The following is a 15,954-nucleotide window of genomic DNA, read 5'->3' as shown; positions in this document are numbered from 1 at the left end:
TCTACAGGTCGATCTCTAATAATTAAATAATTTTATTATTATTCAGTACTAGCTTTAGCCCGTGACTTTGTCTGCGTGGAATTAGTGACAAAAGCCAAAGTACTCGTAGGTATAGCGCCTGGATGATGCTAACAGCAATCATTCAATTCGCGCATTGCTTACTTCAATTATTAGGCGTTTCATTAACTCTTTCAATTCCACCCCCCTTTGCACTCTTCAGGGATGATTTCCGACATAAAAACTATCTCTATACTAAATTTCAACTAAATCGGTTTAGCGGCTTAAGCGTGACTCTAGGTAACAGACAGACAGACACACTTTCGCCTTCATAATATTAGTATGGATAGTATGGATTTGTTTTTTTTTATGGTGGAGCTATGGCGAACTATTAATGTTATTGCAAAATTTAGAGACTTAGACAGGGCACGTTGATCGTAAAGACGCTGACCACAGGGGATAGGTTCTTAACTGGCGACTACGTACGGGAAATAGAGCCTTGGAAATACCTCCTACAAGCTGTACTGACGATCTGCTCAGGATCGCAAAATAAAAGAAAGACAGGAATTGAACGAGAATTCTTGTGATAGGTCCTTGAAGCTGTAGAGAACACCAAGCTAATATGATGAAATAGCGCAACCAAAGGAGTAAAACTATTGTTTTTCACCTGAACGATACGAAACCAATGATCTGGCCGACTAGCCGACTAATCGGCCATTCGAGCGCCGATTAGTCGGCTAGTCGGCCAAATCAATAGTCGGCACATCACTACACTCTAAAAAATGAAGACCAACTAAGAGCAGTTTCTTCTTAGTTGACGTTAAGTTAATTACAACAATTATGATCTTATATAAATCAAAGAAAGTTGATTACTTAAAACAATAAGTGTATCTGTGATTGAACTAATAAAGTAGGTATTGATTAATCCTAATAATTGTATACCTTGCATCTATTATTAACTTGTTGACATAATTATGTAACGTAGGTTGATTCAATAAATATCAAGCTTAGTTGATCTTACTAGGGTCAATTAGTTAGCATAATTCTTTTTCATGTATATATTGAACAAGATCTTAGTTGGCTCAGTTACATAGCAATAGTAAAATCAATCAGAATTACCTTATTTGAAATGTCGAAGTCCTTGTTAGGCTCGTATGGAATCAAGATGCTTGATTACGACCATCAAAATATTGATAGGGCCAACCAAATTTTTTTTAGAGTGTAGTGTCTGTCTATACATTTTGACCCGGGTGACTTAAGCTATATCTTTAAACAACTTTTAAATCTTAAGTAGGATAGTATGCTCGAATATTCTTCTTCTTGGTTTTATATGAAAATATTCCGTTCTCGGGTCGAATTTCTAACTTCTGTATGCCGTGCCGTCATAGTGCTGAGTACATCGACTACACTACGGCCGTGTGGCTCGGTCGAAGCGGAGGCAAAGTGTGCTGGTTAATTTCGTAAAATAGGTTGGAACGCCAATTAAAGTTTTTTTATTATTAAATAAATACTTATGCAATTATTTATATGAAAATAAGTCATTCATTAAGATTGTACACTAACACAAACAATTTCTTAAAAATAATCATAAGATGCCTTGAGAACCGGGAAGAACCGGGAATCCCGGTTCCGGCCATGCCCAGAACCGGGAAATGAAATTCTTGGTACCGATCCCGGTACTGCATGCCCTAATGGAGACTAACAAGCGACGCTAAGTGGTTTTCGTAGTCTATGGATGTTGCTATATTAAGGGCGTCACATGGGCGTTTCTGACTTATGAAGCAATTGTTTTTACTATACAACCTAAAATAAATAATTATTTAAGAGCTATGGTTTTGTTTCGTCCTCTTGATCGCGGCGAGCTGTGATTGGTCAATTTCATTATAGTTGACTAAACTGTATCCAAATGAATATTATAGTTGAGTTGGGAGCCCATACATTAAAAATACCCAATTGCAGTTTGGTATAAGAAATCTTAATTCAAGAATTACAGTTGACGAGTAGAAAAAAACATTTATTTTTTTTCCTTCATACTTTTCAGGTTTAGGACTGTTTGTCACTCTTTTATCTCGTTCGCACTCGTCCGGGGGCCATTGTAAACCATTTCGTTCAGTCTATTTTCTGTTTCACTTGTGTCAAGCGAAAGGACCTAAAGACCGAAGAGCGTGCAAAAAGATTTAGTTCCTTTCGGTCCTTTATGGGATTTCATTCTTAACAGTTCTTTATTCATGACCGACACAAGCCTAGTTATAGTTACCACAATCAGTGATAAAAATTAATGGTGGGATATTTCACATGAGACACTTCTCTAACTTAACAAATAATCATGGTATTTGCCCTGCAATAAAAGTAAACATTAGAAATTATGATTACTGGAGGTTTTGGTGCAACTGTCTAGTCTGCTCTCATAAAACTTTTGTTAATGACAACCAAAGAGAATTGATTGTAATAGAGAGGTGAAGTATAAGAAAATGCGTGCCCCTTAGTTTGACATCTAAAACAGATGGCGCTGTGCTGCGGCATATGTTTTGTGGTCAATGAATTGTCAAACATTAACTTTTACCGCAAAATGTATGGAGCTGTACAGCGCACGAAATTGTCTTAATCCCATACTTTGCTGGAAAGTACAGTCAAATATGTTATCAAATGAAAAAGTGAATGGAGTTTTATACTCTTTTACGAATTAGCGTATCGCCGGTCAGTTTCCTAATTCGTCAATTTTGCTGATTCAACAGTTTAATGATTAGACTTTCTTAATTCGCCAATTTCCTTTTTTGCCAGTTTCACTAAATTGTCAGAGCCCCTATTAAGTCAGTTTCTTGAGTCGCAAACTTCCTTATTCCTCAATTATCTTAAGTTGTCAGTTTTGCTATTTCGTCATTTTCCTAATCCGTTACTTTCCTTGTTCATCTGATAGTTTAGTGTCAGTTTTCCCATCTCGTCATGTTTATGATTTGCTACTTTTTTGGGGTTCCGTAGTAAACTAGGAACCCAGCTGTTTTTAAGGCGATCTTAAGGCGATACAAGACATATTTTTGTACTCAGCTAAAACTCACGAAATGTAAGTTAAATATTTTTAAACCACATTGCCGTATTCTTTTAAAAAAAAAAATAGTCATGTCTTATTTTACACTAAAACTGATGGAATAATAAATAAATATTAAATATTATAGGACAATCTTTACACAAATCAACCTAGTCCCACGGTAAGCTCAATAAGGCTTGTGTTGAGATTATCTGGTGATACAATGCACTACGGTACGCGGGACACAATAATCCCAAGGTGTCGGACAACAAATAAAAAAACATTTGAGGCAGGCAGGCAGTTTTATTTAAAAAAAATGAAATTAATTGCCACACGACCCTGAAATCACCTTGTATATTTGATACACCGAAACACGACTATAAGACCCTGGCAACTAGTGAAACTGGCGAATATAGAAACCGATTATCTAGGGGAAATGACCATTTGACCAAACTGACGAATAATTAAATTAGCACATAAGGAAACTAGCAAATTTACGAAACTGAAGCCTAGCAAAACTGGCGAAAGAGTAAACTGAAGGTTTAGGAAAATGACCCACTAGCGAAATTGTCAACCTAGTGAAAATGACCAGAAGGTAAACTGTTGAATCAGCAAAATTGACGAATTAGGAAACTGACCGGCGATACGCTAATTCCTTTTACGAATTGTTTATAAAAATATATCTACTTGCTACAGTATGTACACCAATGAATCTTCTCTCTTCTCAGCATATTTGCGTCCACTACTGAACATATGGCTCTTTCATGGATTTCCATATTGTTCTGCATGCGGCGGTTCTATGCCAGGTTAGCCCTGCCGTATTTCTTATGTTGTCCGACGATCTGGCTCATGGTTTTCCGTCAGTCCGCCAGAACAGTACTTGCTGGCCCCGCCGGTCGTCACCCCTGCGACAGATATGGCCGGCCCATTCCTACTTCAGTTGCGCAATTATTTGGCGATGACGGTAACTTTCGTGCGTTGGCGAATGTCCTCATTCCGAATACTGTCTCGCAGGGAGATCCCGAGCATCTCGCGCTCCATAGCTCTCTGTGCCACTTTTAGCTGGCGGAACCTTCCGACAGTCAACGTCTATGTCTCGCATGCGTAGGTCATTACTGGGACTACTGGGAGGACACATTGGTTGTAGACCCTGATTTTCAGTGACTGGGCTTTTGGACTTCAAAGCATCGCCTAATAGCATGCCAAATGCGCCCCATCCCAATTGAATGCGCCTACTAATTTCAGCATCCAAGGGGTTACCGTCAAGTGTTATTTTCTGGCCCAAATATACGTAATCGCTTACTCTCTCCAGTATTTTGCCTTCCGAGCAGTGCTCATCCACTTTGTTTTTTTTATTCATTTTTAGACCCTCTTGCATCGATGTCTGGCTTGGTAAACATGATCATTGAGCATTTGTTCGAGATCTTCAGGTGTCTCTGCGAGTAGAACGATGTCGTTAGCAACGAACACCATTTGTTAAAACTGATTGATGGGGAACTTGGAGTACATTGTAATGACCAGGGATCGGAAATTCGGATGCTTTTATACCTAAACAGCAAATTCCCGGAAAAAGCTCAGCAAGGCGAGTCGGCTTCTTAAAAATATTATTTTAATTATTTAAGTTCCGGGATTCCGGGATCGTATAAAACATCAGGAAATAGTGATAACTGTCAAAATATTTAATTTATGACTATTTTCAGCGATTTTGTTAATTTACCTACACGTTGGTAAACAGTTTTAACTACAAACAGGATGTAACACAAAAATTGTGATGAATCATTTAAGAGCGTAATAGGTATCGTGTTTTGATTATGGAATATTAGGAGAAACGTAATAACATTTTTTTTTTGTATGGGGCAGGTACGTCTTCCCATTTCAGTGTATTTTTTTAAAATGTAGTTTCTGTTTCCTTTATTCTTTTTTTATCAGAAAACGATCCACCACTATTTGTGTTACACTTTGTATGTACATACTTATTATTATTAGGAATTCTATATCTCGAACAAACAAATAAAAACCATTTCATTTTTTTTTAATAAATAAGCCGGAATGCATGTAAAGTACAGCAACGAATGTACCATTCAACCTACCTGCTTTCTTATCTGTAACCCAACCCTTAAAAACTACCTGGATTCTTATCTAATACCCTATCTTACGGTGAAAGACGCCGCTTACAAGCAATTGTTGTATTGCCGTCCTTTTCTAATTGCTAAACATTAGACAATGACGGAAATGTAAATTTACCACGTGTGTCGCTGTAGGTTGATTATGATTACATGTTCAATTTTGTATGACTATGTATATTTGTTTTAATTTAGTGATTTAACAACAATACCATTATTTTTCATAAGAATAATATGTAACTTAACAAATCTAGTTTGATGTTAGAGAATAGTGTAGGTACTGTTAGTTAAACAAACCACATATTTGTAAAAAGAAACAACTGAAATATGTTATTTAAATACTAATAATACGTATGTGTAGATGTATCCTAATTGCCGGTATACCGGGAAATCCCGGTAAATTTATTAAAATTAAATTGAGTCCGGCTTCTTACTACTCAACAACAACGCGGTGTAGGTACTCAGGCCGAAGTTTAGGTATAAAAGCATCCGAATTTCCGATCCCTGGTAATGACATGCTTTTTAGTAGCTTCTGGGATACGCCTGCCCGTAACCTCTTTCGAACATTAAAGGTTCCGTCCCACAGGCGCGTTTTCCGGGCGGGGCGTAAGCGTTCTATATGTAAAACGCTCACGCGCCACCCGGAAAACGCGCCTGTGTGACAAAGCCTTAAGAGTAATAACCATTCCATGTCTTCTTCGTAGGAATCTTGAGGAATTCAGAATGCGTGGTTCTAACACTTCTAACTATCGCCATGGATATAATAGTGCCCCAAATAGACACAGACTGAAAAATCAGAGCAATTAAAGGTCCCAACATTTTTAACCAATTGCCCAATGACTTAAAACTAGATGAAATGTCTGACACCATATTTATAACCAAGCTCAAGGAGTACTTATTACTTACCACTTTGTTTGAATAAGTTGCTAAGTTACCAATACCAATCATTTATTCTTTTTTTTTTTTTTTTTTTTAACATTGCTTACACTGTTTGGCCGCGCCTGGGGCCAGTTACAGTTTGTGGTATGAGTGGGATCAGTGTCGCGGCCTGAAGGGCCGCGACACTGCCAAGTAAGAAAGGAGCGAGCACCTGGCAGTGACGGAATGACAGCACAAATACTAAAACAATTAGGAAACGCCGGTACTAAACTGATCCATACCATATGCCTCAAGGTTTGGCGTACGGGCCAGTGGCCAGAAGACTGGATAGAGTCGATCGTAGTACCACTGCATAAAAAAGGATCGACACGCAAATGCGAGAACTATAGGACTATCTCGATGATATCACATGCGAGCAAAATTCTTCTCTATATTATTAAAGAGAGACTAGCCTACTACAGTGACAAAGTGATTTCCAGGGAACAAGCCGGTTTTGTTAAAAACAGAGGGACGCGTGAGCAAATATTTAACCTGAGACAGTTAATAGAAAAAAGTCGGGAATTCAACATACCGTTAGCACTATGTTTTATAGACTACGCAAAAGCGTTCGACTGTATTAACTGGAGTCATATGCTGCGAGTCATGGATGAGATGGGCATACCCGAGCACCTAAGGTTTCTGATTCAAAACTTATACCTAGATGGAAAGTCGAAAGTAAGGCTAGATAACACCGTCTCAGGCAATTTTAAGCCAGAACGTGGAGTCCGCCAGGGCTGTATACTCTCCCCTGTACTTTTTAATCTGGTTGGAGAACACATTATGCGTAGAGTACTGGAAAACTGGAATGGCGGTGTAAAGATAGGAGGAAATCGCATAAGTAATCTACGCTTCGCCGACGATACGACTCTGGTGGGATCGAACGAGGAGGAGTTAGCGGAAATGTTGAGGACCCTGGAAACAGTCAGCTTGGAGTACGGCTTGAGAATCAATAGAGGCAAGACCAAGCTGATGTTCGTAGACAGGAACAACACTGCGCCACGTACGTACGAACTCCAAGATCTGGATACTGTGGACGATTTCATATACCTGGGCTTTCTAATACGATCCAATGGCGACTGCGACAAAGAGGTGGTGCGCAGAGGTCAGATGGCAAAAGCCGCGGTAAAAAGATTGGAGAAGATATGGAAGAACCGCGGAATACGCGTGAAAACAAAAGTGAATTTAATGCGGACCCTAATCTTCTCCATCTTTCTATATGCGTCAGAAACGTGGACCCTGAAGGCAAGAACAAAGGAAAGGATTGATGCGTTCGAAATGTGGTGTTGGCGGAAAATGCTGGGGATCAAGTGGACGGACCGCCGCACAAACGAATCAATCCTTAGCCAGCTGAAAATTCGAACACGACTCTCCACTATTTGCACACAGCGCATACTTCGATTCTTCGGACACGTGGCTAGACGCGAAGATAGTCTAGAGGTATTGATAATGGTCGGTCACGTAGAAGGGAAGAGAAGTAGAGGAAGAGCGCCTACCCGGTGGATAGACACAGTAAAGGCATATGCAGGACCCAAGGCCCAGACCTGCCTGCAAATGGCGCAGGATAGGAGTGCCTGGAAGAAAGTGGTATTAAGCGTTGGTAATCACGACCCTCAGCAATGAGGATACGACTGGAAAGAATATGTATATTCTACGATGAACTGCGGTTACCTAGTTTGCGTTTGTAACAGCGCCATCTTTTAGGAAATTAGGACATCAAACTTAACATACTCCCGCCTTTAATGACGTGACGTCATTAGAAAATAATAAAATAAATTAAAGTTCAATCTTGCACATAATCAAACATAAAAATAGCTTGTTACGGATGCAAACTATTTTTCTACATCACATAATAAAGGATATAATTTTGAAATTGAACGTTGTAACACTGACGAGGTTCGCAGGTCATACATTCTGGTAAGTTGGTCTTTTCTCGGGTACTTACTTCTTTATAATTCGTCCCATAGGCCAACGACCAGGAGGTAGCCTCTGGTCCTTTATTAGAACTAAATCTCCTTCTTGGAATTCCCGAGTAGGCTGTCTCCATTTAGGTCTTTGTTGCATTCTACTTAAATATTCAGATTGCCATGTTCGCCAAAAATCTTGTTCCATTCTGGCTGTCAATTGCCATTGATCGAGTCTATTCATCTTTACATCTCCTAGGTCTTCAGATGGTATAACATTAGTGGGTTCTCCGATGAGAAAATGGCCAGGTGTTAAGGGGTTCAAATCGTCCGGGTGATCGCTGATGGGTGAAATAGGTCTAGAATTTAGACAAGCCTCAATTTCTGCCAGGACTGTGCTTAATTGTTCAAATGTAAGTGTAGTATCTCCAACTATACGTTTCAGGTGGTATTTGGTCGACTTGACACCTGCCTCCCATAATCCGCCAAAATTGGGAGCGCCTGGAGGGATATATTTGCATTTCGTCCCTTCTCTATCTAGCATTGAAATAAATTCATCTGGTACGCTAGATTTTCCTTGACTCCACATCTCTAATAACTCTTTCTCAGCGCCAATGAATGAAGTTCGGTGATCACTCCACATTTCTGCCACATGACCTCGTCTTGAAACGAATCTTTTAAATGCTGCCAGAAAGGCTTGTGTTGTCATGTCACTTACAACCTGAAGATGTCAATGTCATGTCAATAGACAATTTAATAGAAAAAGCTTTTTACTCGGTAGATGACTTTATAAATCGAATAGATTAACATTATATTCCAAATGCCTATGACACAATATTAAATTTAATAATGCATAATAACTCCCTAATAATGTAATTACATAGTACATATAATGTAATCTAATAGGGGATATTACTGCAATGTTCTGCCGCCAGAGTGCAGCACTACCGACTCAGTAAATTCATAGACTAACTTATACATACTGTGCCTTAAACTGTTTTTTGACAATTTTTCACAGACAATAAAATATGACATTGATGCATCAAGGCGGTTTGTTAACAAGAGCCTACCGGTAAACGCGAAAATCGAAATTTAGTTATCTGCCTCTTTATCGCTCGAATATGCAAGAGTGATAGAGAGATTAGATAACGAAATTTCGATTTTCTTGTTTCGCGATAGGCCATGTGTCAATGTGGTTTGTTTACTGTATGTGTCACAAAGGTGCCACCTACGCAGAGCTTTGCCTAATATTCCCTATTCCAAAATGAATAACGACATTTTTATAGTTGTAATCTTTCTTGATGTAAAGTGTGCTAAACAGAAAATTTTAAATGACTTGTAGCACTTACAAACGTAACTGGTACGTAATAAACGATTGATTGAGCATGTTTTGTGGCATTAATATATTTAATAATTTTCCCCAGGAACTTTTGCAGTCTCCGTTGGGGGCAAACTACTAATTGATATCTTTTTACTAGTGGCAATATAAATTGTAGGCCCCGCGAACCCCTATAGATAGATCCGTCATTTTGAAATGTTCCACAAACTTTATCAACAAAAAAATCCATACATTTATCAAACCTGCTTACAAAATTTCATGAGAATCGGTTTAGAAACGTGAGCGTCTGCTTTGCACATGTTTCAATTTAAAATAACCTCAGCTAACCTAACAATTATATATGTGCCATGTCCAATGTTGGGTTAGCAAGAATATTCATTAGGCAATCATGGATTTCGATTGGGTGACATTATGAGTCTACCTAAAGCCACGATTTCTAATGTACTGTATGATACACATCTTCTAAAATTCCGCAGATGTCGCAGTTAGGGAAGTTGACCTACTTAAAAAAAAAACAACGGGTTGCACTCCGGGAGTGCCGGCAGAAGTGAAAACTCAATGACATTGCAACAGTTTTTCGATCAGGTCACGTGTCCGTCTTATGAAGCGTCTTACGCTGTCGCGAGTTTAACATTTTTTCGCCATCACAAAAAAGTGCACAGCGCCGCTAAAGAAGTTTTCACTTCAAAAACCTACTTATTGAGGGGCATGTGACCAGTAGCAAACTATGAGCTTTTGGAGCATTTAGGCACCAGGCTATTTGTGGCAGCTCACTTGGTTCATAAGTTTTAAAACTGCTTTTTAATAGAGGTGAGCAGTTTACTTATTCAACAAGTAAGGCCAATGTGGGGAAGACCAGAAAATAAAACTTGGTTGGGACGACCATCACAGGTCAACAACTGTCGTACTTGTATACGTACTACACTCAGACACACATAGTCCGAAAGGAAAACCTTCGTTCCTTCTGCTCCACCTATTTTTTTGTAAGTGGAGTATGTGATGTCTAGAAACGCAAGAGTTAGATGGGACGAAAAAGCACTTAGACAATCTTACCTGATAGATGGTCATACACATTAACACATAATATCACAACACAATAGTTATTTGTTTTACATGGGGGCAAAGTTGTTGTTTAGCGGCTCGTGCTAATATTGATACCCGAGCAAGCGAAAGATTCCAAAACTGAACCACGAGCGTAGCGAGTGGTTCGAAAAATGGAATCTTGAGCGTTGCGAGGGTTTCAAAGCAGGGTTAAACAAAATTTCCCGCCAAGTGAAACACACAATTTTTCACCACATCAACCCGAAGCAAATATTAAATGTAAAATATCAAACAAAAACGAACCAAATCAAATCCAAATGAATGTTATTAAATATTTATCATCCAAAATCATCATTTAAAAGTCAATTCTACCAGCAAACATAAGAAAACAACTCAAAATTTGCATTTGATTACTTTGCCTCACATGTGAATAAAATGCAACTTTGCTATCAGTTTTTGAAGTAAGCCTTTCCGTGTTGGCATTAAAGAAGCCTTTACATGACCGGATTTGTGCTTGAGGTCGTTATCATGTTGAAAAACCCAGCGAAGTGGCATATTTTCTTTTGTATGTGGTGAAAAATGGATGTTTCAAGAATTGAGAAATCATGTAACTCCTGCTAATATGCAGTGATCGGGGATTTAGTTGCTACTCGGGGTGAATGACTTCAATAACTGCTTATTTGATTTCGTATATTTTATAAATATGTTATAGTACACTAAAAAAGAGTTATTCGAAAGGTTTAAAGGTATCGCGGACTTAAAGGCTTATCCATATTACTATTTTAACTTTACCGTGGTGTGGCATCTGAAACCCCAATCACTGCTAATATAATATGGTACAGATTGCCACAGTACATATATGCTTTTATTTTAACTTGATAGCCACCAACAATCATAACTTTATTTAATACTAGCGACCCGCCCCGGCTTAGCACGGGTTAACAAATTATACACCTTAACCTTCCTTAAGAATCACTCTATTGATAGGTGAAAACCGCATGAAAATCCGTTCAGTAGTTTTTAGGGTTTCGTACTCAAAGGGTAAAAACGGGACCCTATAACTAAGACTCCGCTGTCCGTCTGTCTGTCACCAGGCTGTATCTCATGAACCGTGATAGCTAGACAGTTGAAATTTTCACAGATGATGTATTTATGTTGCCGCTATAACACCAAATACTAAAAACAAAATAAAATTGATATTTAAGTGGGTCTCCCATACAACAAACGTGTTTTTTTTTTCGTTTTTTGCGTAACGGTACGGAACCCTTCGTGCGCGAGTCCATCTCGCACTTGGGCGGTTTTTGTATTTATCACTAACATACAAACAGACAGACGCGGCGGGGGATTGTTTTATAAGGTGTAGTAATAACAATTACAAAGTTTGTGCTACTAATTAAATCGCTGAAGTAGATGGCGCAGTACGCATTAATTCTGGTAGTCAAAGTAAACTTTTGACAGCAATCATTACCTAGCCTAATGGAAGCTCGAATTTTTCGTCTTATGTCAGAAGTTATAAATTATATGGGTGCAAGATTTCACCTAAATCGGGTTAGCCGTGCGGGCCATAGCTTAGATGGTGCCGTTATGATGTAGATTGCCCCCCTGTAAAACAAGAAAATAATTTGGTATTATATTATTCCTCCTTTATTTTAGCATTAGAAAAAGGGTAAACAACCTTGAGTCTTTTTTATCGAAAAACGCTATAAAAAATAATACTTAACAAAGTACAGTAGCGATCAAAAGTATTTTGACAAACGAACTTCTCTCAATATGTTTATGAATAGGGTATATATTTAATCATTACGTTACGATATCTTATTCACCCTTCATTTGTTACGTTTCCACTTAGATTACTAAAACTAAATAACAGACTTAGAATTAAAACTGATAATTTGCGCTACAGGTAGATCAAAAGTATTTTGACACTTTAATCAAATGCTTTTGCTCAACTGGCAAAACGGTTAAAAAAAAACATTTCATTAATATTGAATGGCATATCCTCTGGCCTTCCTCACAGCAGTAAATCGAGACGGCATAGAGTCCCCTAACTTCTGTATATGATCATATAGTATGTTCGCCCATTCTGACTGAAGCTTGGAAAAAAACCCCATTGTTTGAATTACTTTTCCACCTCACACTGGACGATCCAACGCTTCCTATAAAAGCTCTATAGCATTAAGATCAGTACCTTGACTAGGCCACTCAAATCCTAGATTTTTTTGCATTAAAGAAGCCTTTACATGACCGGATTTGTGCTTGAGGTCGTTATCATGTTGAAAAACCCAGCGAAGTGGCATATTTTCTTTTGTATGTGGTATCATTTGTGTGTAGAGTAAATTTTCATATACATATCGATCCATTATCCCATCAATTCGTACGAGAGGCCCGACTCCATGGCTAGAAAAATATCGCCAAGCCATTACGTTAGGGCCACCAATGCCACCAGGCTAGACTGGGTGGGTACCTGGTATCGCACAACGTGTCTTTTGTTATTAGGACGACGCACATACTTGATACCATCCGACGACATTAAATTAAACTTGCTTTCGTCACTCCATAAAGTTTTTGACCAATCGGAACTTGTCCACAATTTGTCACGAATGATGTGCCGTTCCCGGGAAAATTCACTTGGTGGGAAATTTCCCGGAAACGTTCCCGGGAAATTTCCCATATGAAGGGAAAGTAGGGGAATTTTGAAATGGCGCATAGATATACTATTTTATTATCAGAAATTCAGTCAACACTTAGCATCTTAAACTTTTTTTAAAAACATTAAAAACTGTATCTCATCCGCCTACGAAAATTCCCTATACTCCCGGGAAATTTCCCATTCTTCCTGGGAAATTTCCCATAGTTGCTGGGAATAATTTCTCGGCCAAAATATTTTTTTTTTTACAATAATACGCCATTATTCAACAAAATCGATACAAATCATCACAGTTTAATCAGGGTCAAAATAAGTTAGTAGTAAAGTAGTTAGTACTAATAAGAATAGTGGAGTTCCGTAAGCTTTTTACCACGAAATTCTTCTACATACGACTGTTAAGGACGGGTTCTTGTGAATGTTTTTGCATTACATTATCAAAATATCTAATAAAAAAAAATCTGTAGCCATAATTTTTTGGAGATTAAATTTTTTTTTATAAGTATCTATTTGTATGGAGAACATTTCGAAATGATCTGACTTCGCATTCAGGTACATCGGGGGCTTAAAGTGATGCCATATATTTTTTTTAAACATCCAAAGTGTCGAATGTTGTAAGCAAATCCACTTTCAAAGTTTTTTTTTGGGAAGCCACTTTGCACTTTACGGTTTTTGGCTACTTTATTTTACTAAACGCAGTTACTTGTCGTTATAGCTAGCTTTAATTAAAATTGTAATACACTTAATCTGTTTCAGTATTCTCCTGTTTGGGGAATTTTCCCGGGAACACCGGGAAATTCATCCACGGCACATCACTAGTCACGAATCGCGAATGCTAATTGGGATACCTTATTCTTTGCTGAAATATGTATATTTTTTTAATGGGCGTCGACCATGTAATCCATGCTCTATTAAGAGTAGTTTAATAGTAAAAACAACAACCTTTACGTTATAGTTTTTTTTTTAGTTAATTTTTAATTGTTACTGTACGCTTCCATGGGTGTTCTACTGAAATCTTTTTTATTACACGATCAGTTATAGAAGTCGTTTTTCGAGGACAACCGCTTCTAGGCTTATTCGTGATGCAGTTTCAAGCATTGAACTGCTTATTCCAGACAGAAATCAGATGCAGTGATACACCAAAAGTCCGCAAAACCTCAGCTTGCTACTTATCTTTCTAAAGCGCAGCCGGCAGCTTGCTTGAAATCGTTCGAATATGCTTTATGTTTGGCATATTAAGAGAAGTATTCAGATGTAATTACTTCCAATATATTTAAATTCTGCGGCTCTGTTCTCAAAAAAATTGTAAAAAAGAACCGTGTCAAAATACTTTTGAACCAGTAAATTGTCATTTTTTGTTGCCAAGTATATTTTCATTCGATGAAACTAAGCTTTTTACGTGTTTCAAGGAGCTTTTAAGCCATTGATTAAATTATCAAAAATTAATTTTAAAAAACTAATATGTTTCATACAATACCAAAGTTATTATCACTGTCAAAATACTTTTGGTCGCTACTGTACCTATAAAGAAACCAAAATAATGTAAATATAATTAAATGTAACTGCTATATAATTGTTACACATCTGATGAGACTTACTTTTCAAAAATAACCGCCGAACAAAAACTAAAAGGAAATAAAAAAACCGGCACTAACACGAAACGAATCGACCAACAAAAACAATAGCGCACTGAAAAGAAAAAAATAATTATTTTGTCTTCAATAACGCAGTCGCTTCAGGAGTCGGTGCAGGTGCTTCACTAAGGTGCTCAAGTTTGTTTGAGGCTGGCACCGACTCCAAAAATAACAGATTGTAAATATATAAATACGCAGATTTGTGTGATTGATTTCTGAAGTATGTATATACATAGTTCATAGGTATTCACTTGCGTTATTGAAGACAAAATTATTATTTTTTTCTTTTCAGTGCGCTATTGTTTTTGTTGGTCGATTCGTTTCGTGTTAGTGCCGGTTTTATTATTTCCTTTTAGTTTTTTTTCGGCGGTTATTTTTTTTGTTAAAAAGTTTTTATTTTATAATTTTCTGTGGCTATAATTTATACAAATTATTACATGCTTAATTTTTGATTACTTTTAAAATAGCTATCTACCTTGCTTTAGCTATTAACTGTTATGTTCCTACTCCTACTTTAACTATTATTTTGTTCTGTAATATAAATAAATTACCCCTATTTTCCCACCCTTAGGGTAGGATTTTTTTCCAAATTTTTATTATTATTACGACTACTCTGTAAAAAGTTATGCGTGGTCATACGTTACAATCGGTGAGTGAAAAAAACAATCATCCCCTATTTTCCTACCCTTAAGGTTGGATTTTTTTTTCCAAATTTATATGGGACCAACTTCGGGGTATACCCTTTCCAATAAAAAAATAATTATCAAAATCGAACATCTCTGTAAAAAGTTATGCGTGGTCATACATAAAAAAAAAATATATATATACGCGTCGACTTGAGAACCTCCTCCGTTTTTTTCGTCGGTTGAAAAGGGTTTTACAATAAAAGGACACATCGAGATTGTTTACTCATTTTATAATGCTTAAAAAATATAATAAAAACCGGCCAAGTGCGAGTCGGACTCGCGAACAAAAACTAAAACGGCAAAAAAATCACGTTTGTTGTACTTATAGTAGTTTATGTGACTGCTACATAATGAAAGGCATTAAAACTCGAGTGTGGGTTTATGAAACGAACGCAGTGTGTTTCATTATTGAATCACACGAGTGTTTTAATGCCTAATTATGTACAGTTACATACACTGCTTTATCTACACACATAATTATAAACTTTCTATGATATATTCACTAACCTCATATTACAGCCGACATTGGGGCACTGCTCTCAGGCGGAACTCGCAGATACGAGGTGGCGTCTCCGAAATATCTTTATCGCACATTTTACACGAAACTCTTGCTATAGTTACTTTAAAAACAACATAACCAATTATT

The 15,954-nt window shown here is 37.5% G+C and overlaps 1 protein-coding gene across 2 annotated transcripts in view; it reads left to right on the top strand.

The window, feature by feature from the left end:
• LOC134804783 (uncharacterized) overlaps positions 1-15,954 on the top strand; it is a 46,194-nt gene that overhangs the window by 3,963 nt on the left and 26,277 nt on the right. The window contains exon 1 of one of the 2 annotated variants that reach the window (XM_063778020.1): positions 9,998-10,113. The exons of the other annotated variant lie outside the window; for it this stretch is intronic. The gene's annotated coding sequence lies outside the window, so the exon portion shown is untranslated. Of the gene's footprint in view, positions 1-9,997; positions 10,114-15,954 lie in introns of those variants that run through there. 2 annotated transcript variants of the gene reach the window in all.

The sequence above is a fragment of the Cydia splendana genome, chromosome Z (assembly GCF_910591565.1).
Source record: "Cydia splendana chromosome Z, ilCydSple1.2, whole genome shotgun sequence".
Taxonomy (NCBI): Eukaryota; Metazoa; Arthropoda; class Insecta; order Lepidoptera; family Tortricidae; genus Cydia; species Cydia splendana.
This window is presented reverse-complemented; position numbering and strand designations above follow the sequence as displayed.